The 25,152-nt window shown below is 46.0% G+C and overlaps 2 long non-coding RNA genes across 2 annotated transcripts in view; one reads left to right on the top strand and one right to left on the bottom strand.

Annotated features, from left to right (window-relative positions):
• The window catches only part of LOC146074300 (uncharacterized), a 24,185-nt gene extending 7,518 nt beyond the window's left edge, over positions 1–16,667 (bottom strand). Inside the window, exon 1 of the long non-coding RNA XR_014473403.1 lies at positions 16,549–16,667. This is a non-coding gene — a long non-coding RNA (uncharacterized LOC146074300). The remainder of the gene's footprint in view (positions 1–16,548) is intronic.
• Positions 16,657–25,152, top strand: LOC146074301 (uncharacterized). The gene is made up of 4 exons (XR_014473404.1): positions 16,657–16,709; positions 22,706–22,811; positions 24,038–24,164; positions 24,253–25,152. It is a non-coding gene; the product is annotated as an uncharacterized LOC146074301 (long non-coding RNA).

Genomic DNA, 25,152 nt, shown 5'->3' with positions numbered 1-25,152 from the left:
CTTTCGGGATTTCCCTCAGAAAACAAGGCTTCGGGGTTCTTTAACCCCTCCTCAAGGGGGGGGTACTGTTAGGCGCCGTGGGAGCGCTTCTGGAAGGACAGAGCGGCATGTACGCTTAGCCGCCTGTCCTTCAGGCTCTGACGTCCGGTTGCCTAGCAACCAGGGACGCCGGAGGACGCAGCGTCGGAGCGTGACGCCCGTCCTCCCTCCTCACGTCTCTCAGCGCCTGAGACGCGGCAGCGCCGTTGCTTAGCAACGGCAGACGCTGCTAGGCAGAGAGGAAAAGCCGCGAAATTCAACAGGCCGCAGGTGTCGGAAAGGACTCGTTATGACAGGCGGGACTCAGGCCTCCATTCTCATTGGCTCCTAGCCTTCTTATCTAGGAAGCCAGCCCTGCAGTCCTCGCCGGTGATAGCTCCTGTTTGGACCTATCTGTCTGCTGCTCTCCGGTCCGTTTCCCTGCTGTTCCCAGCGGCTCCTTCGTGGTCTCCTCTTCCATTGGTTCCTCCTGTGTCGTGAGTTGCCCCTTTGGGGTAGTTTCATTCACACCTTCTTTATTGTCATTACCTTACTCATTACCTGTGTTCTCTGTCTGCCGCATTGGCAGGTCATTTATGCTGGGAAGGTCCATTGCTTCCCACTCATTCTCTCCCCTTGTCTCCCAGTTTTTCTGGGGTTTTCCAGTCCCTCCTGCTCTTTGTATACTTTGGTATTGTGTCTTATATTTTGTATGGTTCCCTGGGCGACGGTTGTCGCGGGTTGTGGCGACCAGGTCGCGGGCGCTTAGTTGCGTTAGCCAGGGCCCGGCAAGTCGCCGTTTGTTAATTTCAGTTAGGCCCCTCAGTCAGCTTTCCTCTTGACCGTACCCTAGGGGGGTCCCCGGCTCCTTGTCCTCTCATAACACCTGGCTGCACCGGAGCTTGGGTGGGCTTAACCTACCCATTCAAACGTGGCGGCTACAGGCGAAGCCTAGTAACACCTGCAGGAGTCGGTCACCCAGCCTGGGGGGTACAACAGAGGTAGTATAGGGTTTGGCCGTGGCTGTCCTAAACAGCAGTCCCGGCGGTGGGGTCACACCCGAAACCTAACAACTTATATATAACTGGAAAATGACGTTCAGCATTTGTGTTAACTTTACTTCAAAATGGTATTAAACATTTAAAACACAGCCCACAATGTAGTTAATGGGTGAAACACACATTAATTGAGTCCAGAACTGCAAAAAGGGACCACTGCTGCTTTGTGCGCTCTGTTGTAATGTCTGTGCACACGCTCGTTGAGTTGTGTGCGCGCGCACGCGTGAACAGCTTAGAGGGAACACTGCCCATGACTCATTATGGAACACACCTTCTAATAATAGCCATGAAAGTGAGTGCTAAGTACCAGTGGAAACACAGATATATATATATATATATATATATATATATACAGCGAATAGCCGGCACTTGCACTCTGTGATCAGCGCGGCGGTGCGCAGGACAAGCCTCAGCTCACACTTATTCCTACTATCTCCGGCACTCGCCTATAATCTCTTGAAGAACTCACAAACACACAATGTGCATTGCAACGTTTCGGACCGGTTTAATTCAGTCCGTCATCAGGCAGCAAAATATCAACAGTGTATAATACAAAACATACCTTTATACCTGAAGCGTCTCCTCTCTTCCCGCTTCTCCCGTCTCCTGGCTTCCGCCCCCTCCACCGGAAGTGTGGAGCTCTCATCACTCCCCCTGCAACCAGGAGCTAGGTGCGTTGCCACGGTAACCTGGTGCGTTCAGAGAGGACGCACAAGAACACATACAAGATCACCTGTGTAACAGAGAAAAAAAGAAAAAAGAACATACATATAAGTATCTACATAATATACAAATATATACAAAAAAGAGAACATCTGTGCTTCACTATATCTACTCAGCACACACTTCACTAACACAACTCCTAAATGCTGGTATCTACATATAGAACAATGCTATAAGAATATACTCAAATTCAACTGTTCATTTAACCCACGAGGGTGTACTGTATCCAGCATATGAATCCACTTGGATTCTAGGCAAAGTAATTTCTTCCCCCTGTCCCCACCTCTATGATCATCTGGGACATGATCAATTATCATGTGTTTAAGATTTGCGATGGTATGGTGCTCTGTCAAAAAATGCTTTGCTACAGGTTGGTCGTTACCCTTCCCACTCAGGGCAGCTCTAATCGCTGAGCGGTGTAGTGCCATACGCTCCTTAAAGGGTAGTATGGTCTTACCTACATATGCCATGCCACATGGACATTTAATCAAATAGACCACATGTGTCGTGCTGCAGGTCAATGGATATTTGATGGTATACTTAGTACCATTGTGGGGATGATAAAAATATTTACCTGCAACCATGTGTCCACATGTGGTACACCCCGTGCATTTATAGCACCCATTAGGTCTACTGCTTAATCCTTTAAGTGTATTGGCATGTTCAGTAATATCGGATTTTATGACCCAATCCCTCACATTCTTTCCTCTTTTGTAGCAAGAGCGGATTTTGGTTCTTTTCAAACATTTTAAATCCTTGTCATTACTAATGATGGGCCACAAGTTGTGTGTAATCCTACTCACATCTTTGTGCGCCACATCATAGTTATGCACCCAATTGATGACATCTTGATCTGTCCCATCCCTGGAGGTCGGTTTTAAAGTGTCCTGCCTGGATAACAGGTCTACTTTATCTTTGGCTTTTTTTTAAATTATTTCTTTATAGCCTCTAGATCTAAATTTATTAAGCATGATCTGCATTTGTTGTTCACATTCCACAGGGTCACTGGTTATTCTTTTAACCCTTAGTAACTGGGAATAGGGCAGGCTATCAAGTGTGGGTAAGGGGTGGAAACTGTCAGCTCTAAGGAGAGTGTTTCGATCTGTGGGCTTAGTAAATAGACTGGTCACTATTTTGTTGTTTTCTATACGGATGTTAACATCAAGGAAAGAAACACATTCTCGGTTCATTTCAAATGTAAATTTGATAGGGCTGTTTCTACTATTGATGGAAGCCATGAGCTCATGAAATTGGTCATAACTCCCCAGCCACATAAGAAACAGGTCATCGATGAACCTCCTAAAAAAAAGAATTCTATCTCTGACCTCTCTATTGAAGAATAACACCTTCTCCACCACCGCCATATAGGCGTTAGCATACGTGGGAGCTACGTGGGAACCCATAGCTACCCCCGTGGACTGGGCATAATACTTCCCATTGAAATAAAAGTAGTTACGTTCCAATATCAATGTCAGCAACTTAAGGAACCACTTCAACTCTGGACCTTTGTACAACAGATTGTCCGTTAACAAGTCTTTCACTGCCAGTACACCCTCTATATGTGGTATACTGGTGTAAAGACTTGTAATGTCCAGTGTCACCAACCATACATTGTCAGGAAGCTCTCCCATCTCTTGAAGACATATCAGCAGATCTGAAGTATCTTTTATATATGTGTCACCCGCTTGTACACATGGCTGAAGATGAAAGTCCAGAAATTTCGACACATTGCTATACAAGGAATCCCTCGCCGAAATGATCGGTCTTCCAGGAGGTCTTATACTGTCCTTATGTATTTTAGGCAACGTGTACAATAATGGGACACGTGGGAAATCAACAGTGAGGAATTGAAGCGTGGTCTCATTGATAGCACCATCTCTATGCATCTCCTTTAGAATCCCATCCAGTTCCACCTTAAATCTGTGGGTGGGATCTCTGCTCAACTTGAGATATGTTCCTTCAACACTCAACTGTCGATATATTTCCTCCATGTAAGTCCCCACATCTTGTATGACCACTCCTCCCCCCTTGTCCGCACTTTGGAATACAACATCCTTATAGGTGCCAAGTTGTTTTAACGCTTTCCATTCTGTGGGACTGAGGTTGTTGTGGTATGCTCTAGGTTTTTTTGTCGCTTCTAGTATTTGGTTGTCCATTGCCCTGGTAAACCCATGTATCGCGGTGTTGGTCGACACAGGGTCGAACTTGGATTTTCTGCGGAATTGTGTGGATGTATAGTCCGCTGTATTGCCTTTATCTCCAAAAAATTCTTTGAGCCTCAATGTCCTGTTAAACCTGTATTGGTCCACACGCCAATCAAAAGAATTGAAGGGATTGGTCGGCACAGAACCTAAACCCTTATTTTACACATTGATCTCGGCTTCAGAGAATTGTCTACTGGACAAATTAAATACTAGAGTCTCTTCCGTCCTCCGCCCTTGTTCTTTCTTGCCCCGCTTGCACTGGCCTCCTCTTCTGATGTTTTGTTTTTTGTTCCACGGCCTCTCCGTGTCTGTACCCCTAAAGGGGGTCTCTGTGAGGTTTGTGTCTTATTTGCTGGGTGGTCGGAGTCTCCAGAGGAGTTGCCATAATCACTAGACGACATATCTCTTCTTCCTCTCCAATGCTGTTGTGTCCTTCGGTGGGTGTATGTTTGTTGGTTCTCTGTTCCCCCTGATAACCATCTGTAGACTCTTTGCTCCTGGTAGTCCCTGTCGACTATCTCGAATTTTTTCTTTTTAAACGCCACAAGTTCTTTTTTGTAGTTGGTAACTTGCGTTTGAAGTTTCTCATACAAGGTAGTCTCTGTCGTAGGTGAATATGTTGTAATATGGCTTAGCTGATATTCATCAATCTTCTTCCTCATGACAGCTAGTTCCCTGGCAGATTCCTCTACCACCAGTGTCATGAGGTCAAGTGAACACTTGTTCATGACCGCTATCCACCTTCTAACAAAGTCCTTGTTGTATCTCCCAATGGTGGGTGAATTCTTCACCCTAAATCCCCTGGGGATCTTTTTTTCTCTGATATACTCCGACAGAGTTACCCCATGGAGCAAAAAGTCCACCTCCTTTTTCTTATATCTTAGCATGGTATTATAGAATTCATCTTTATCGATTTTCTCAGAGGGATCACGGAGTCTCTCTTTGAAAAGTGCAGCCTCGGTTTCACTTTCTGAGAGACTGAGAAGCTCTCCAATCGGTACATCATTCCAGTTGAATCCACTAGCCTCATCCATGGTGTGTATGCTGTGGTATCGTTCCACACAAATAAATCAAAAACCAGACTGTTTTTACCTTGATGTGTCGGCTGTGTCGACTATGCGGTTCTAAACCATACACTCCTGAATGGAGCAGGGAACCATATTAACTTCAGTAGTAGATAGTCTCTCGTCAGCAGCCAGAATGGACACAGTCATTAAAGTCTAGTATTTAATTTGTCCAGTAGACAATTCTCTGAAGCCGAGATCAATGTGTTAAATAAGGGTTTAGGTTATGTGCCGACCAATCCCTTCAATTCTTTTGATTGGCATGTGGACCAATACAGGTTTAACAGGACATTGAGGCTCAAAGAATTTTTTGGAGATAAAGGCAATACAGCGGACTATACATCCACACAATTCCGCAGAAAATCCAAGTTCGACCCTGTGTCGACCAACACCGCGATACATGGGTTTACCAGGGCAATGGACAACCAAATACTAGAAGCGACAAAAAAACCTAGAGCATACCACAACAACCTCAGTCCCACAGAATGGAAAGCGTTAAAACAACTTGGCACCTATAAGGATGTTGTATTCCAAAGTGCGGACAAGGGGGGAGGAGTGGTCATACAAGATGTGGGGACTTACATGGAGGAAATATATCGACAGTTGAGTGTTGAAGGAACATATCTCAAGTTGAGCAGAGATCCCACCCACAGATTTAAGGTGGAACTGGATGGGATTCTAAAGGAGATGCATAGAGATGGTGCTATCAATGAGACCACGCTTCAATTCCTCACTGTTGATTTCCCACGTGTCCCATTATTGTACACGTTGCCTAAAATACATAAGGACAGTATAAGACCTCCTGGAAGACCGATCATTTCGGCGAGGGATTCCTTGTATAGCAATGTGTCGAAATTTCTGGACTTTCATCTTCAGCCATGTGTACAAGCGGGTGACACATATATAAAAGATACTTCAGATCTGCTGATATGTCTTCAAGAGATGGGAGAGCTTCCTGACAATGTATGGTTGGTGACACTGGACATTACAAGTCTTTACACCAGTATACCACATATAGAGGGTGTACTGGCAGTGAAAGACTTGTTAATGGACAATCTGTTGTACAAAGGTCCAGAGTTGAAGTGGTTCCTTAAGTTGCTGACATTGATATTGGAACGTAACTACTTTTATTTCAATGGGAAGTATTATGCCCAGTCCACGGGGGTAGCTATGGGTTCCCACGTAGCTCCCACGTATGCTAACGCCTATATGGCGGTGGTGGAGAAGGTGTTATTCTTCAATAGAGAGGTCAGAGATAGAATTCTTTTTTTTAGGAGGTTCATCGATGACCTGTTTCTTATGTGGCTGGGGAGTTATGACCAATTTCATGAGCTCATGGCTTCCATCAATAGTAGAAACAGCCCTATCAAATTTACATTTGAAATGAACCGAGAATGTGTTTCTTTCCTTGATGTTAACATCCGTATAGAAAACAACAAAATAGTGACCAGTCTATTTACTAAGCCCACAGATCGAAACACTCTCCTTAGAGCTGACAGTTTCCACCCCTTACCCACACTTGATAGCCTGCCCTATTCCCAGTTACTAAGGGTTAAAAGAATAACCAGTGACCCTGTGGAATGTGAACAACAAATGCAGATCATGCTTAATAAATTTAGATCTAGAGGCTATAAAGAAATAATTTTAAAAAAAGCCAAAGATAAAGTAGACCTGTTATCCAGGCAGGACACTTTAAAACCGACCTCCAGGGATGGGACAGATCAAGATGTCATCAATTGGGTGCATAACTATGATGTGGCGCACAAAGATGTGAGTAGGATTACACACAACTTGTGGCCCATCATTAGTAATGACAAGGATTTAAAATGTTTGAAAAGAACCAAAATCCGCTCTTGCTACAAAAGAGGAAAGAATGTGAGGGATTGGGTCATAAAATCCGATATTACTGAACATGCCAATACACTTAAAGGATTAAGCAGTAGACCTAATGGGTGCTATAAATGCACGGGGTGTACCACATGTGGACACATGGTTGCAGGTAAATATTTTTATCATCCCCACAATGGTACTAAGTATACCATCAAATATCCATTGACCTGCAGCACGACACATGTGGTCTATTTGATTAAATGTCCATGTGGCATGGCATATGTAGGTAAGACCATACTACCCTTTAAGGAGCGTATGGCACTACACCGCTCAGCGATTAGAGCTGCCCTGAGTGGGAAGGGTAACGACCAACCTGTAGCAAAGCATTTTTTGACAGAGCACCATACCATCGCAAATCTTAAACACATGATAATTGATCATGTCCCAGATGATCATAGAGGTGGGGACAGGGGGAAGAAATTACTTTGCCTAGAATCCAAGTGGATTCATATGCTGGATACAGTACACCCTCGTGGGTTAAATGAACAGTTGAATTTGAGTATATTCTTATAGCATTGTTCTATATGTAGATACCAGCATTTAGGAGTTGTGTTAGTGAAGTGTGTGCTGAGTAGATATAGTGAAGCACAGATGTTCTCTTTTTTGTATATATTTGTATATTATGTAGATACTTATATGTATGTTCTTTTTTCTTTTTTTCTCTGTTACACAGGTGATCTTGTATGTGTTCTTGTGCGTCCTCTCTGAACGCACCAGGTTACCGTGGCAACGCACCTAGCTCCTGGTTGCAGGGGGAGTGATGAGAGCTCCACACTTCCGGTGGAGGGGGCGGAAGCCAGGAGACGGGAGAAGCGGGAAGAGAGGAGACGCTTCAGGTATAAAGGTATGTTTTGTATTATACACTGTTGATATTTTGCTGCCTGATGACGGACTGAATTAAACCGGTCCGAAACGTTGCAATGCACATTGTGTGTTTGTGAGTTCTTCAAGAGATTATAGGCGAGTGCCGGAGATAGTAGGAATATATATATATATATATATATATATATACACAATTCCTGGCGGCGGCACTCAATCACATAAATAACCACACCGTAGGCAGTGGCTTGTAGCCGACGTTTCAAACCCTTACGGGCTTTTTATCAAGGTGCAAAGAGATATATATATATGATAAAAACATTTTAAGGTAGGTATATAAACAGAAAAAGGGATTTTTGTAAGAACTTACCGTTCAAATCCCTTTCTCTGATCTCATCCCAGTGACACAGCTCAACATTGGGATGTAGAAGGGTCCGAAGGAGCCAGGCACCTATGCTAAAGACTTGAGAGGCAGGCTCCTCCCTCCTGCATCCCGGATATCTTCAGTTTCAACTTCTAAAGCACACTAGGATACATTAACTCAGTACAATGACTGAACATATTAATATGCACATTAATTTTTTTACATAACCAATAAGCATTAAACGGTATAATTTACTGAGCGTAAAGGGAGGGAGGGATCGCTGTGTCACCGGGATGTGTCACCGGGATGAAATACGAGAAAGGGATTAAAACTGTAAATTCTTACAAAAATCCTTTTTTCTCTTCACTCATCCCGGTGACACAGCTCAACATTGGGACGTTCAAGAGCCGGTCATTTGGGAGGGTACGCTCAGGATTGCAGTTCTCATCATTGCTCGCCCAAATGAGGCATCCTCCAATGCGAACTCATGGAACTTGTAGGATTTTGTGAATGTGTGAATGGAGGACCAGGTGGCAGACCTACATACATGGTCTGCCGAAGCCCCATGGCGCATTGCCCAAGAGGTAGCAACCGATCTGGTGTTATGCGCATTTATCTTTGAGGGTACTGGTCTACTCACTTTTGTGTAAGCAAATGCAATGACAGATCTCAACAACCTAGCAATGATCTGCTTAGAAGCAGGCCATCCTCTTTTATGAACATCGTAAGACACCAGTGACAAATCTGATTTACGTATGTCTTTAACCCTGTCCACATATATGCGCAAAGCACGAACAACATCCAAAGTTTTTAACTTGTCCCTATTCTTTACCCCCTCGAACGGGGAAAACACTGGAATAACAATATCCTGATTCAAATGGAAAGATGAAACAACCTTTGGAAGCAATTTAGGAACTGATCTCAACACAGCCCTATCGTCATGGAAAACCAGAAAAGGAGACTTGCAAGATAAAGCTCCCAACTCTGAAACTCTTCTAGCAGAAGAGATGGCTAACAAAAAGGTCAATTTCCAAGTGAGATATTTTAAATCTGCAGACCTTAACGGCTCAAAAGGCGGTATCTGTAAAACCGACAGAACTAAGGATAAATCCCAAGGAGCCACAGGTTGTTTATATGGAGGCCTCAGCCGAGTAACCCCCTGCAAGAAAGTCTGCACCTCCGGTAATAGTGCCACTTTTTTTTTTAAAAAATATAGACAAAGCAGATAACTGAACCTTCAGAGACTGAAGACTCAGTCCTGAAGAAAATCCCTCTTGTAGAAATTCTAACAACCTGGCAACCTTAAACCTGGAGGTGTGAACTCTTTGTCTCTCACACCACCTGATTTAGGTCTTCCACACTCTATAGTAGTTTGCTGCGGAAACCGGTTTCCTTGCAATAATCATTGTACAAATGGCCTCCTCTGAAAAACCTTTATTTTTCAAAATGGAGGTTTCAAGAGCCACGCCATCAAATTGAAGCGAGGAACGTCCTGGTGAAGAAAAGGACCTTGTTTGAGAAGATCCGGACGGAGTGGTAGTCTCCACGATTGTGTTGATAATTTCAGAACGCTGGAATACTAGGATCTCTTTGGCCAGTCCAGAGCAATCAGAATGACACATGCCCCTTGTTCTTTCACTCTCATATTAAACGGTGGGAACGCATATGCTATCTTGAACAGCACTGGAATAATCATGGCGTCCACCGCCCATGCTAAGGGGTCCCTGGTCCTGGCACAAAATTTGGGTACCTGACAATTGTGTCTGGACGCCATCAAATCCACATCCGGCATTCCCCAGCGAGATACTATTTCCTGAAACACCTCCGGATGTAACGCCCATTCTCCTTCCAGGAGATCCTCTCTGCTGAGAAAGTCCACTTCCACATTCTTCACTCCCGGAATGAATATCGCAGACAATGCCGGAACATTGACTTCCGCCCACTGGAATATCTTTGTAACTTCCTGCTGAGAGTTCCTCCTTGATGGTTCAAGTACGCCACCGTTGTGGCATTGTCCGATTGAATGCGAATGGGAAGGCCTTTCAACATATTCTCCGCTTGTAACAGGGCTTTCCAAACGGCCCTTAGTTCCAGAACATTGATCTGCAGGGAAGATTCCTCCCTGTGTCATGAACCGGCATACAGCACTGTTACCTCTCTCATGCTGGAGCACTCTAGTTCGCTGGCTTCCTAGTGTCCCCGCTGCTTAGGTGCCGAGCATGGCCATGCCTCCCTTGGTACGCTCCACCAAACCCTCTAATACAAAGATCAGCTATTCCAGCTTGCCTTGCCTTGGACTACAAGTCGCTACCAGCTACAAGTATCCTGGCTCTGTCTGGGTGCCGGGCGCGTTTCCAACAGTCTGGATCCCGACAGAAATTTACCCGACGTCGGGATCCCGACTGTCAAAACGCCGACAGCCGGGTGCCAGACGGCCACCCGCTATTTTCCCTCATGGGGGTCCACGACCCCCATAGAGGGAGAATAGAATAAGTGGCTTGCTACGTGCCCGCAGCGTGACGAGCGCAGCGTGGCGAGCACGCAAGGGGCTTTTTTGCGCTTGCCATGCTGTCTGAGTCCGGGCAGTTATGATCCCGACGTCGGACTAATGACTGTCGGGATCCCGACTGTTGGAACCCCATACCACACTCTTCTGTCTCAGTTCAGTTCTCGAGTTCTGACACAGTTACCTGTTCCTGCTCGTCTTCCAGTATGATTCCTCCAGCCAGTAATCTCCTGCTGGCTATTCCTCATGTTCCTTTCCAAGTCCCTGAGTCTCTATTCCAGTTCCCTACACACATGCCGATGTGTGTAGGGCGACATAGCTGTGCTATGTGGGGCCATTCTGCTCCGAGTCGCTCAGCACACAGAGCTGACAGCCCACACACAGAGCGAGCTGTCAGCTCTGTGTGCTGAGCGAGCGGACAGCGCCAGTGTTCTCCGGTGAGAGAACCCTGCCGATGCCGATATTGATGGACACTGTTCATCAATCTTTAAACAGCCCTCCAATTTTTTATCTACAGGGTCCTTAAATGCTGCACCCCCTTGAACTGGTAAAACTGTAGCCTTAGACAGCCTAGCTACAGGAGCATTCACTAGAGGTACGGCTTCCCACACTTTAATGTGGTCCTCTGGCAATGGATATAAAGACAGAAACTTTTTGGGCATAATAGGCTTTTTATCCGGAGTTTTCCAAGCTCCCCTCAAAAATTCCCGCATACCCTCGTCTGAAGGAAAAGTGACCGCCTCTCTGCGATGTCTTTTGAACACCCCTTGAGGAGGGGCCCAGTCCCCCTCAGACAAGTTTAAGACTTGCTTAACTGCGATGATCAAATCATCCACACCTGGGATAGAGACATCCTCCTCTGTCTGATCCCATTCTACCTCCTCTACACATTCCCCATCTTCCTCTGACCCTGTAGTAGGGATAGGAGGGGAAGAGAAGGAAAACCTTGCAGAACCTCTGGGTTCCTTAAACTGCTCAATAAGGGCTATTTCACACTGTCCGGCTCCTGCCGGACGTTAAAAGCCGTGCCGTCCCTGCAGTGTGTAATGGACAGCTATGTGTCCATTCACACGGGACGGTCACGGCATGGCTACCGGGTAGCAGCCGGATCTTACCACTGCAGTGTCCGGCTGCCGTGCCGTGGCCGTCCCGTCCTCACAGGTCAGTGTGTGCTGAGGGCGATGGGGGCCTTTCACACACACCGGTCATTTGGTGTCCGGTTTTAGCTCTCCACCACCACCAAACTGACGTCACTTCAGTTTCTACCCTCAAATTTCCATAGCACCGGCTCACTGAGCCGGTGCATGTGAAAGAGACAACTGTCAGGCAAAAAGCCGGACAAAATGTGTCCGGCTTTTTGCCTTCCGGACAAAACCGGAGTGTGTGAAACCAGCCAAACTGACGTCACTTCAGTTTCTACCCTCAAATTTACACAGCACTGGCTCACGGAGCCGGTGCATGTGAAAGAGACAACTGTCAGGCAAAAAGCATGTCCGGCTTTTTGCCGTCCGGTCAAAACCGGAGTGTGTGAAACTAGTCTAAGGGTGCTATTTAATTTTTGTACCCCCAAAAGCTGTCTCCTGCATTATCTGAAGAAAAGCAGGGTCCCCCTGAGATGGAGGAATGGAACCCCCTGAATACTGAGAGGATGTCAATGGTCTTGGAGACTTAACCAAATCATCCCTCTGCCTGTTCAAAAGCTGTAACAGGGCTGACACAGATTTTCCCAAAGACACAGCCCACGCTGTCTCCGGCTGCTCAGCCCTCTGGGCTTGTGTACCACTAGGCGCAGCCTCACATATAGGGCAAATATCCCCCTGGTCCATCTGTTCAGGGGTTAAATTTAGACCGCAAAACTTGCAGTTCTGCGTCCTAGTAGACACTCCCTCCCCAAAAGCAGCAGCACCACTGTCAGTCATGTTAAAACACACAGTGCAAATAAGTCAGGCGTCAGTACCAAGCCAATATATGCAGTGTACTTAGCTGTCTGCTGCAGGACCCTCCGTGGTCCTGGGGATAGCGTCACCTCCAGGAATCCAGACACTCTGCCAGCAATGAGAAATCTCTCCTCTCAGCTCCACGCAGTGTAGATAGAAAGGCGCCAAACAGCAGAGTGAGGGAATAGACTAAGTCTCTGCTGCAGCGGTGAGAACCAGGTATTGGCGCCTAAACTCCCCCTGCAAGCCGCTCCCACTGAGGATTCCTCTAATCCTGTGACTCCCCTATATAAGGAATCACATGGATGTGCCCAATAGATGAGCTCCTGTACCTGGCTGCGACCTCGGAGTTCAGCCAGGAAGCCCTTTCCAAAATGGGGGGCGCCATCGCGTGTTTGTCCGTTGCTCAAGATCCCCCCCTATGCAGGGAGCCGGCTCTGGGGTCCCCCAGGGCCCAGGAAAACCCCCCTTAGATCAGAGGTAGAAGTGCTGCACTGAGAGACCAGACAGCGTCTCTCAGTGCACAGGGAGCTGACAAGACGCACTTCTGTCAGCCCCTGCTGCACTGTCAGTAAGAGGATTCTTAAAGAATCCTCACACCGGGTCTGCCTAACTAAAGTGTAAAATTAATAAAAAAAACAAACACCCTAGCTAGCTCTCTTTGTGGCTCCTTCAGCATAGCACCCACTCCGGTGGGCACCTAAAACCAAACTGAAGATATCCGGGATGCAGGAGGGAGGAGCCTGCCTCTCAAGTCTTTAGCATAGGTGCCTGACTCTTTCGGACCCTCCTACATCCCAATGTTGAGCTGTATCACCGGGATGAGTGAAGAGAAATTGGAATATAATTAAACTAAATAAATGACAGTAAATAGCTAGATGGTTAAAAATATCTCAACAGCCTGAATCCTTATATCTGATATGGGAATTAAAAACTTGTGTCCATAAACAAAGATGGGGGGGGGGGGGGGGGTGTCAGGCACAGAGAGAGAGGGACAAGAGAGAGGGGGCAGGGCAGGCAGAGAGGGGTGTAAAAAGAGGGGGGCCAGGCACAATCAGAAAGAGAGAGAGGAGTCAAGCAGAGAGAGAGACACGTGTGAGAGGGAGGGGGGGTCGAACAGAGAGAGAAAGGAGGGAGGTCATTCAGAGAGAGAGAGGAGGAGGGTCGAGCAGAGAGAGGGGGGGTTGAGGAGAGAGAGAGTGTAGGTACTGAATGAGAGAGAAGTGTATGAATGGAGATCTTTTTTCTATTCCCCCCCCCCCACCCCAGATCACATCCATGTATCACACGCTGGGAGAAGGGACAGCAGTGAAGGGTGTTCTGACCTCCCCCCCCCCCCCCCAGCAGTCCTCACCTTAACAACAACGCCGTGGCCCGAGCTGGTGCCGGGAGCCAGGAGGATGCGAATCTGCAGAGAGCGGCAACACTGCCAGTGAGTTCTGCAGTTTTGTGTGTTCCACCACAGCTCTAGGCTCTGATCAGGCCATGGACAAAGTACATCAAATGTTTCGGTGCGCAGGGACTGGGGCGGTCAGATGGGGGTGTAGACAGGAAGACTTTAAGGGGGACGTCTGTACTCTGGTAACGAGCACAGCACATAGCAGGAAGATATATCTGTGCTGTACTCAGGTGGGGAACAATGGAGCAGCAATTTCCGGGGGCAGCGTAAGTGACGGTGCGGCTCACACACGCTGCTCAGACTGGAGCGGGGCGGTCCGGTGGACAAGATGTGCAGTGGTCGTGTCATGAAATCATTATGCTAATGACACGGCCACCCAGTACGATGCAGAAAATTGGCCCACATTTGCCAGAAGTGCCAGATGGCCAGTCCGACCCAAAATGTATAACAAATGTTTACTATTCTCAATAAGCTCACATACATTGGAAAAATATATAAGCTTGCCAGCCACGTGTACAAAAGGATCCTAGCATGCACTTCTCACAGATGTGTAACGATAACCCCGGATCAGCTGCACGGTGCCGGTCAGAAAACCAAACGCTGGAACCACACAGGAAAGTCGTACAGAGTGCCCGCTGGATCGCCACATCAGACCATCAACAAGCCACGCCCAACGCGTTTCATCACTGGAACGGACTTCGCCAGGGGGTGTTGTTACCTCAGGTAAGTATCGGGTTTAAATACCCTTCATTTCTTTACAGGTGTCATAATTTTACAACAAATTGGTAATTATCTAACGAGGCCGGCAAGCCAATACAATCACATCAATTGCAACAATTACAACAATTATATAAAAACCATTTCGCAGGCTAATGTCCTAACAATACAAACATACGTTTATAAATGAATTTACTTTACTCTCATAAAAAGTCAATTTATTTAAAAAGCTATTAACTAAATGTTAAAAAAATCTGTATAAAAAAGACATACATAAATATATACTAATTGTTGTAATTGTTGCAATTGATGTGCTTGTGTTGGCTTACAGGCCTCGTTAGATATTTACCAATTTGTTGAAAATGATGAAACCCGTAAAGAAATGAAGGGTATTTAAACCCGATACTTACCTGAGGTAACCACACCCCCTGACGAAGTCCGTTCCAGGGACGAAACGCGTTGGGCGTGGCTTGTTGATGGTCTGACGTGGTGACGTCCTCCTTCCACCGGCGATCCAGTGGGCACTCTGTACGACTTTCCTGTGTGGCTCCGGCGTTTGGTTTTCTGACCGGCATCGTGCAGCTGATCCGGGGTTATCGTTATACATCTGTGAGAAGTGCATGCTAGGATCCTGTTGTACACGTGGCTGGCAAGCTTATATCTTTTTCCAATGTATGTGAGCTTATTGAGAATAGTAAACATTTGTTATACATTTCGCTCATTGAGTGCGTTTCTCTTTTTATCTTTTTTACAAGTATCTTCGCTGGGATTTTGGTACTATCCCTAAAAAGTGACTGCACACATTATAGACTTTGTGGACTATAAATACACAAGGACTTTCTTGCGCTGGGTATTTTGTTTTCCTTGATATATATATATATATCCAACAGAATGTCTTTGCAAAACAGAGCACACTCACCAGACTTCTTCCTTAGTTAAAAAGCAATTCTTTAATTAATCCATTTAAAATGCAGGCATGGTCGACGTTTCGGGTCTACAACTGACCCTTTGTCAAGACAGCTTTACTGTGTCAACTCCAGCTGTGTCAACTCCAGCTAGGCAGTTTTACTGTGTCAACTCCAGCTAGGCAGTTTTACTGTGTCAACTCCAGCGAGGCAGCTGCCTCGCTGGAGTTGACACAGTACAGCTGTCTTGACAAAGGGTCAGTTGTGGACCCGAAACGTCGACCATGCCTGCATTTTAAATGGATTAATTAAAATATTGCTTTTTAACTGAGGAAGAAGTCTGGTGAGTGCGCTCTGTTTTGCAAAGACATTCTGGGGCAGATGTATCAACATGTAAATTTCGCATGTTAAATATCGAGTTTCACTTCTCTACGTTTTCGCAGAGAAGTGGACTCCAGTTATAGGCAAATGTATCATCTTATGATTTTGCGATATATGGATGCGTTATTTTGGGCGGGATGCTATATAGCAGAAATGCGGTAAAAACCCCGTTTTCGGGGTTTCTACCGCATTTCTATATGCTATATGCCCCCTCCGCAGTGTCAGCGCTGCGGAGGGAATCGCCAGCTAAAGCTGGCGAATCCCTGCAGAAGCCTATGGGCTTCTTACCGCAGCGCTGTTTGAGGGATCCGTCACGGATCCCTCCCAGCGTGCCCTGCGGCCGGCGCCGGGGTCTGCGCATGCGCAGATGGACTCCCGGGTCACAGACCCGGAAGTCCAGCGCCGGCACCGCATCGCAAGGGACAGCGCTTACCGCAAGAGCTGTCCCTTGCATGAATAACGGCATATGTTATAGCATATGCCGTTATTAATAATGCGGTAGCCGGCGAAGGGGGCCGCGGATGTATAACATCCCGCCCTTTATGTCAGTTGCGATGCCTGACCTTCGCTATCCGGGTGATTTTTCGTCTGGCTTGTATCTACTGCACATGCGCAATGTGAAAATCCCATGATGCCTCATGGTTTGTGTCATGTGTTCTGTTCTGCGGTTATGATTGGCTGTGCTGCGCTCCTTCATCCTCCTGTGTCCTGTGTAGTCTCTGAGGTAAACAGAGCCGTGTAGCTGGGCAAGCAAAGTATTTTAATGCAGCAACAGTAACTTGTTGGTGACCGGCCTATCCACTGCAGGGAGAAGGGAGCCGCTGTCTAATTGAGGGGTTAACTTTTCTCCTCTCCCTGCTCCGTTCCGTTGTGCAGCAGCAGAGTCTGGCTGCTGACCTTTCCCTGCTCCCTCCCCCCCTGCTCGTCTTTTCTCTGCAGTGCACAGAGCAGGGAGGAGGGGGGGAGAATCAAGTGCCTGCACGTCCAACTGTCCCCACGCCAGCAGCACAAAAGTGACTACACTGCCACCAATGTTTATTTATATGCCAATGCCCACTGCCACCAATGTTTGTTTATTTATATGCCAATCCCCACTGCCACCAATTTTAGTTTATTTATATGCCAATGCCCACTGCCACCAATGTTTGTTTATATGCTGATGCCCACTGGGACCAATTTTTATTTATGTATAAGCCCACAGCCCACCAATGTATATATATGTATATGTCCACTGTATTTATACATTGCTGGCACAGGCCAGCAATGTATACATTACCACCAATTTTAATCAACGTTGGTGGACAGTGTCAGTGTTAAGGTGCGTACACACTGCTGCAATTAGTCACGAAATCGCTGGCAAAATGGTCGCTCAGTGACCATATTGCCAGTTATTTCATGTGCAGCCAGCGATAAATGGCTGGGAGCGCGCTCCCGCGGCCAGCCCTTCATGGTCGCTGGTCGCAGGAGCTTGCTCCTCCGATTCTCCCCCAAAATTGCTGGTCGCCGGTGCACAAAGCACTGTGCACCAGCGACAAGCGACACATACTAGTCCAGCGCCTGCCGTGTCACCGCCCACCCGCCGTGTCACGGAGCCATCTCCTGCTTCAACAGTACCGCCGTTTCTCTGCCCGCGCTCACAGCAGCATCTCCCCCATCAGCACGCTAGTCCTGTACAGCCGCACTATCCAGTAAGTGCATAGGCTGTTGTAGAGGGCATTGGTGTTGGGCAGCATGATTATGTTCATGCTGCCCATCGATGGTGATTTGCACCATCGGTGGGCAGCATGAGCATTACCATGCTGCCCCACACCAATAGTATGTGGCATTGAAAAAATGAAGGGGGCATTGGCGTCGGGCAGCATGATTATGTTCATGCTGCCCATCGATGGTGATTTGCACCATCGGTGGGCGGCATGAGCATTACCATGCTGCCCCACACCAATAGTATGTGGCATTGAAAAAATGAAGGGGGCATTGGCGTCGGGCAGCATGATTATGTTCATGCTGCCCATCGATGGTGATTTGCACCATCGGTGGGCGGCATGAGCATTACCATGCTGCCCCACACCAATAGTATGTGGCATTGAAAAAATGAAGGGGGCATTGGCGTCGGGCAGCATGATTATGTTCATGCTGCCCATCGATGGTGATTTGCACCATCGGTGGGCGGCATGAGCATTACCATGCTGCCCCACACCAATAGTATGTGGCTTTGAAAAAATGAAGGGGGCATTGGCGTCGGGCAGCATGATTATGTTCATGCTGCCCATCGATGGTGATTTGCACCATCGGTGGGCGGCATGAGCATTACCATGCTGCCCCACACCAATAGTATGTGGCTTTGAAAAAATGAAGGGGGCATTGGCGTCGGGCAGCATGATTATGTTCATGCTGCCCATCGATGGTGATTTGCACCATCGGTGGGCGGCATGAGCATTACCATGCTGCCCCACACCAATAGTATGTGGCTTTGAAAAAATGAAGGGGGCATTGGCGTCGGGCAGCATGATTATGTTCATGCTGCCCATCGATGGTGATTTGCACCATCGGTGGGCGGCATGAGCATTACCATGCTGCCCCACACCAATAGTATGTGGCATTGAAAAAATGAAGGGGGCATTGGCGTCGGGCAGCATGATTATGTTCATGCTGCCCATCGATGGTGATTTGCACCATCGGTGGGCGGCATGAGCATTACCATGCTGCCCCACACCAATAGTATGTGGCATTGAAAAAATGAAGGGGGCATTGGCGTCGGGCAGCATGATTATGTTCATGCTGCCCATCGATGGTGATTTGCACCATCGGTGGGCGGCATGAGCATTACCATGCTGCCCCACACCAATAGTATGTGGCTTTGAAAAAATGAAGGGGGCATTGGCGTCGGGCAGCATGATTATGTTCATGCTGCCCATCGATGGTGATTTGCACCATCGGTGGGCGGCATGAGCATTACCATGCTGCCCCACACCAATAGTATGTGGGCTCAATATAAATGAAGGGGGCATTGGTGTCGGGGTGGCAGGGGCCGCACGGCCGTCTTGTGCCCCCCACACCCCTGGCAGGAGCGGGGCACTAGCGGCTGCTGCCGCTAGATTATCCTGCCCCTACAAAGATGACCCCTGCTACATCTGTATATACACCATATACACTTTTATTCCCTTCCAGAAGGACTTCCCACAACCCAAGTCACTCATAAATGATTTTAAATAGAGGGTAAAAAAAATCTAGTCAAAATTGCTAGCAATTTTCTGGGAAAATTGCAGGTCCCTCTGAAAAACTGGAAACTGAGCAATATATTGCTGAGAAATATATTGCGGAGATATATTGCAAGTACACTGAGCAATATATTACTCAGCAATATATTGCTAGCAATATATCTCCCCCGTGTTTACACAGCATTAATATATACATTGCTGGCCTGCACACGCAATACATACACATATATATATTTGCCATTTAAATAAATACATTGGTGGGCAGTGATCATTTAATTAAATTTTCATTGGTTGCAGTGGTCATATAAAAATATAATAATTGGTGGCAGTGGGCATATAAATATTGGATGGGCAGTGGAAATATAAATATTGGTGGGCAGTGGTAGCGATCACATATACATTGATAGCCTGCAACAGCAATGTATATGATACCGCATATTCTAATAAACGTTGGTGGAAAGTGACAGTGATAACCTATACATACTGGCCTGCGCCTGCAAAAAATTATACAGACACATGTCCCCATGGTAAATACATACAGTCCCCATGGTAAATCCATGTACTATGGAGTGTGTGTGCATGTGTAGGATCTGTCAGGCTGGTAAAAGGTTGTCGATAGTATGAGTATAATACATTTGTCTGAGTTTTCAGTTGAGGATGGGGGTTTTCCCATTTTGTCTGTACTTTACCTTGTAAAATAGTGTATTTATGTAGTGCACAGGGGATACATAAAATATTCCAGTGGTGGGGATGCTGCAGTCCAAAGACTGACCCCAGCATTTCTATGCAGATAATCTTTACAGGGGCTCTGTATATGTCCTAACCCACCCTACCTACCCACCAGCCCTAACCATCCCTTACAGCAGCCTATGCCTCCTCCCCCCAAAAAGCCAGACCCTAACCGCCCCCCTCTAGCCTGACTATGTCCCTCCATACTAATGTCTAAACCTAATCCCTGCACCCTACTGCCTAAACTTGCCTCCCCCCCCCCCTCCTCTGCCGCATTATCCTTAATCGCCATTACCTACAGCCTTACTCTAAATCCTACTAGTGCCTGAACTTAATTCACCCCCTTCCATAGCCATACCCTAACCTGGAATGGTGGCTGTAGACGTTACGGCTTTGGCACCATGACCACATCCTGTACACAGAGGTAGTAGTGATGTTTTACAGAGCAGTTCAACTTCGAGAGGGGTCATTAATATAGTGTAGGGTATAATGGGGATAGTAATGTAGTGTTGGGTATAGAGAGGTCAGTAATGTAGCGTAGGGTATAGAGGGGTCAGTAAAGTGGGAGCATGTATAGATAGGACTATAATATACTGGCAGGTTTTTTGGGATCAGTAATGTAGTGGCGGTATAGAGGGATGTGTCTAGGAACAAAGAAGTCCAGACGCAACTGCAGCAAAGATTCAAGGACAGCCAAAATTGTGTTCAAGTGAGAAACAGGCCCTCAAAAGATTCCACCCCGTCAGGGCTGCTTTCATACTTTTACCGGGCTGCTTTTCAATCGCAATCAGCCCCTGGGAGCCAGTGCTGTCTGAGGGCAGCATGGGGAGGAGTTCTGCCGCTGCACTGTTTGGGGCCGAGCAGGTGATGGAAGCTTCTGCCGTATGGAAGCCAGTGCTGGTACGGCATTCATCTGCGAGGCAGCAGTGGAGCTGAATGGCTGCACTGGGTGGAGACCCGCCATTGTGGTGTGTTTGTGATCTGTGTACTCTGGCCTCCCTCTCTCACTTCATATTATCTTCCCCCTGTTCCTTTAATCCATCTCTCTCCACTTTAGCCCTTCCCTGCAGCCTGAATGGTCTCTCTTTTCCTCTATCTCTCTTTTTATCTGCTCCTTTATCCTTCTTATTTCACTCTTTACCTCTCTCTCGCTCTCTCGATCTGTTGCTCTCTCTCTCGCTCTCTTGCTCTCTCTCTCGCTCTCTCGCTCTGTTGCGCTCTCTCTCTCTCTGTTGCGCTCTCTCTCTCTGTTGCCCTCGCTCTGTTGCGCTCTCTCGCTCTGTTGCGCTCTCTCTCTCGCTCGCTCTTTTGCTCTCTTGCTCTTTAGCTCTCTCTCTTTATCTCTCTTCTTATCTCTCTCTTTATCTCTCTTTTTATCTCTCTCTATCTCTCCCCTCTCTTTTGCCTTTGCTCCTTTGTCTTGTTACATGGTTGTTAAATGACATTTGTCTTTAAAGTTTTATTTTTTAATATATTGTTTGTACAATTGATTTTCCCCACTTAGTTTGATTTAATTATAAATTAGGGTTTGAAGTTTTTATATTGTCCGTGTGTCATGCACTCATCCCTCTGCTAAGGGTAGACTGAGGCACACAGTGATTGGGAGTTGAGGAACTATCATGAGGCATGCACTTATGTGTGTAGGGTTCAGGCTGTGAGGCACAATGTGATGGGGTGCAGTTTGTTTGTGAGGCATGAAGTGATGTGGAGGGTGTGTTGGGCTGTGAGGCACACTTTGATGAGCAGGCTATGAGGGACACCGTCATGGGTAGGGGGCCAGGCTGAAACTGGGCAGCCATTGAGGCACATGGTGATGGGGAGGGAGGGGCAGCCTGTGAGGCACAAATGGGAAGGGTGGCAGGCTTTGATGGGGAGGGAGGGACAGTCTTTGAGGTGCACAATGATGGGGAGGGGGCAGGCTGTAAAGACACCCATACACTGAGGGGTCGGGTCCGTGCGCATCGGACCTGACAAGGTGCTCGGACCGGCAGGCCGTCCGACCAACCATTCCTCTTGGTGGCGAGGTGGCCGGCAAGCAGTGACGCATGCGATCCATCACAACAGATTGCATGCTTCCCTGCCTCATGCTGTCGGGTGTCCGTATACTGCTGCGAGGCATCGCATCAGTGTATGGGCACCTTTAGACACACAGTGTTTGGGTCATGCTGAGAGGCACATAAAGAAGTGGTTAGTTACACACAGTGTAGAGTTAAAGGGTGGGAAGCTGGTATGCACTAACCGGAAAAATGTGTATTAAATTAACCCGGTTGTTCAAAAAATGCCCAGTATTGTGTGGCAACCAATAAAATGTTTTTTTAAATGTCTGCAGCCACTGAAATGTCTCTATTATATTGTTTACACTTTAATGTTATGTGTATTTTCTGTTTGCCACTAAAATGCTTTACATATGCTTGATCTATAATAATCTATTGGCATTTTACAATGTTTTTATGGCAGTCTGTCATTAATTTAAATGCTTTCAAATTACAAGGTGGTCACAAAAGTTTTGTAATGTCTCGTGGTCACACAAATGCTTTTGGTATTGTGTGGCACGTGCTATAATGCTGTTATTCTTGTTTGGTGGTCATAGTAAAGGTGCGTAAACACGTGTACAGATGTCTCTGTCTGATCTATTTAGTTGGAACAATAACCTTGAAATGTATGGGAGGATATGGGCATACATAATTTTTTTTTCAAATGCAGGTAAACCTTGGAAAAAAATGCTATGATAAATGTGTTCTAAAAGAATGAATTTTTTTTTTTTTTTTTACAGATCACTGTCTTTTTAAGACGAATGTTATGATTTTCATATGCTCCGATACATTTCCTGGTATTTGTTCCCACCATAGAAAGCATCAGACAGAAACATCTGTACATGCGTATGCACCTTAATACTCTCTTTATTGTTTTTGGTAAAAGATAACGCTGTCAATATTTTGTTGGCGACTGTAATGCTTTCTCATATTCGCTAAAATGTCATGAGGTAAATTCATGTGTGATGATCGATAGTTGTATGTTATGTTAGTCCGTTATTGTATGCTGTTATTCAGCATAAATTTAAGGAAGAATTACTTCATAGAAATAGTAGTTGATGATAAGTTGAATAGCCTCCCATCAGAGGTGATAGATGCAAAAACAGTAGAACAATTTCAAAATGCTTTGGATAGGCATATTTGTAGCATAACTTAAAGATAATGTTTAAATATGTTTTGCGGTACTATGATTAAAACAGTTGCAGTCTAGATGGGCCAAGTGGTTTGTTTCTGCCGTCAAAATCTATGTTTCTCTAGCCCCTCATCCCATGTCTTTCTAAAAAAAAATTAATTCAGATATTCAATGCCATTGAGAGTGGCCGGCTATGGGGTTAAATTGCGTGGATCACAGAAAACCTGTGATCTTCGCAGTTTAACCCCTGCGCTAGCCGCTCGGACTATGCAACGTTCCGGGGGAATCCTTGCAGTCCCAAAACTGCGAGTATTGCCCTAAACAGCGAGAGCCGAGACTAATGCCTCAAATTCGCTGTAATTAACCTCGTTACTTGCAGATTTTACAGCAACATACGCAAATTCCCCCTCGCTCAAAAAAACGGATCAAGGGGGGTTATTTGGAAACTAAAAGGGTGAGCGGTGACTGTGAGTATAATGTCCTGCTCGCAGTCACCGCTCACCCACGGCATTGAATATATGCCAAAGTATTCAAACTCCTCCACTCTCTTCTCTCCCCCTTGCCAGTGACTCAGTAACAACAATACGTCCTCATTTGCTCCATCCTGCTTGCCGCATCCTTCTTCCCCGCTGTTAGACCACAGCCTTTGCACCTTTTATTTTGTATTTGTAAAATGTATGCCACCATCTACAGTCTTCCCCACCCCCATTGATTATCCATGACACCAACTGACCACGCCTGCTCCTCCAAGCATGGTGGCACCAACCTTCCTGATCTTGCACCTCATCCCATGTCCCTTAGTTTATGCTATCCATTATTTATAAATGTACGCCAGCACCTTCATGTCTCCAGTTCCGGTTAAATTTTTTTTTTAGATTTAGATTTAGTCATTATTTGGATCTTATTATGAGATTTTTAACATATTTTTATATTCCTTCAGAGCCATTCTAATCAGACTTAAGGATGAAGAGATCTCAAACAACATCACAACTTACACAGATTCACCAAAACCACCCTGTATTGGGGAATTTATCTACTACTGTCCTAATTCAAAATGACCAAGAAAGGTAATTTTTTTATGGTTGCGTTATTTAATAAATAAAACTGTAGATTTAAAAAATCACCTTCTTTATATTCTTCTTTTATTTATTCCAGTGTTCATTTGGAGTCTATTTCTAGAAACACTGAATATGCTGGAGAAAATGAAAATTACGTAGATTCAGAAAATTCCGAAAACTTAAATCCCAATTCAAAAAAGAAAAAAAAAGAAAAACCTTTGGAAAGAGTCAGAGGTCACAAATTTACAGAAAGAGAAAATTCCATTCTAATAGATGGAATTTTACAAAACTACAGCAAACTCTTTGGGAAACAAAGTGGACTTGTTGTTCCATTTGAAAGTAAAGAAAGCATTTGGAAAAATATAGCTAGGAATGTAAGCGCAGAAGGTGTAACTGTAAGATCTGCAGATGTGTGTAAGAAACGATTTCAAGATTGTAAGTCAAATGTTAAAAAGAAAATGAGCATGGAGAAAAAAATGGCAACAGGAACTGGTGGTGGCCCTCCAGTATATATTGACTATTTGCAATGGGAGAAAAACTTACAGCAAATTTTCTGTCCTTCTGGAATATTTGGAATTGATGGAGGTCTGGACTCTGGCAACTTTATTTTTAGTGAAGGTATTATATCATGTAATTTTCGCAATATTATGAATGTTCAAAAAATTCATAGCGTGTGTGCATCCATTGATTTTAGAATGATGCATCTACATCTATTTCTCTTTTTCCACGCTCGCTCTCTATCTCTATGCTTCCTTCCTTCCATCTCTCTCTCTGTCTCTGTCTCTCTCTGGGGCAGATGTATGATGTGTCGTAATGGGGGAGAAGGGTATCAGCGCACGTTATGTGCACTGATACCGCTTCTCCCCAACGTATGATGCGGCCGGGATGCGGTAATGGAAAGGGGCGCTATCCGCCCCTGTCCATATCGGCGCTGCTATCAAAATGATAGCAGGCCGAATGTATGAACGGTCAGCATCGCTGACCGTTCCGCACGAAG

The sequence above is a fragment of the Crinia signifera genome, chromosome 4 (assembly GCF_055691185.1).
Source record: "Crinia signifera chromosome 4, ASM5569118v1, whole genome shotgun sequence".
Classification (NCBI taxonomy): domain Eukaryota; kingdom Metazoa; phylum Chordata; class Amphibia; order Anura; family Myobatrachidae; genus Crinia; species Crinia signifera.
The sequence above is the reverse complement of the archived record's forward strand: the minus strand, read 5'-3'. Positions and strand labels throughout refer to the sequence as shown.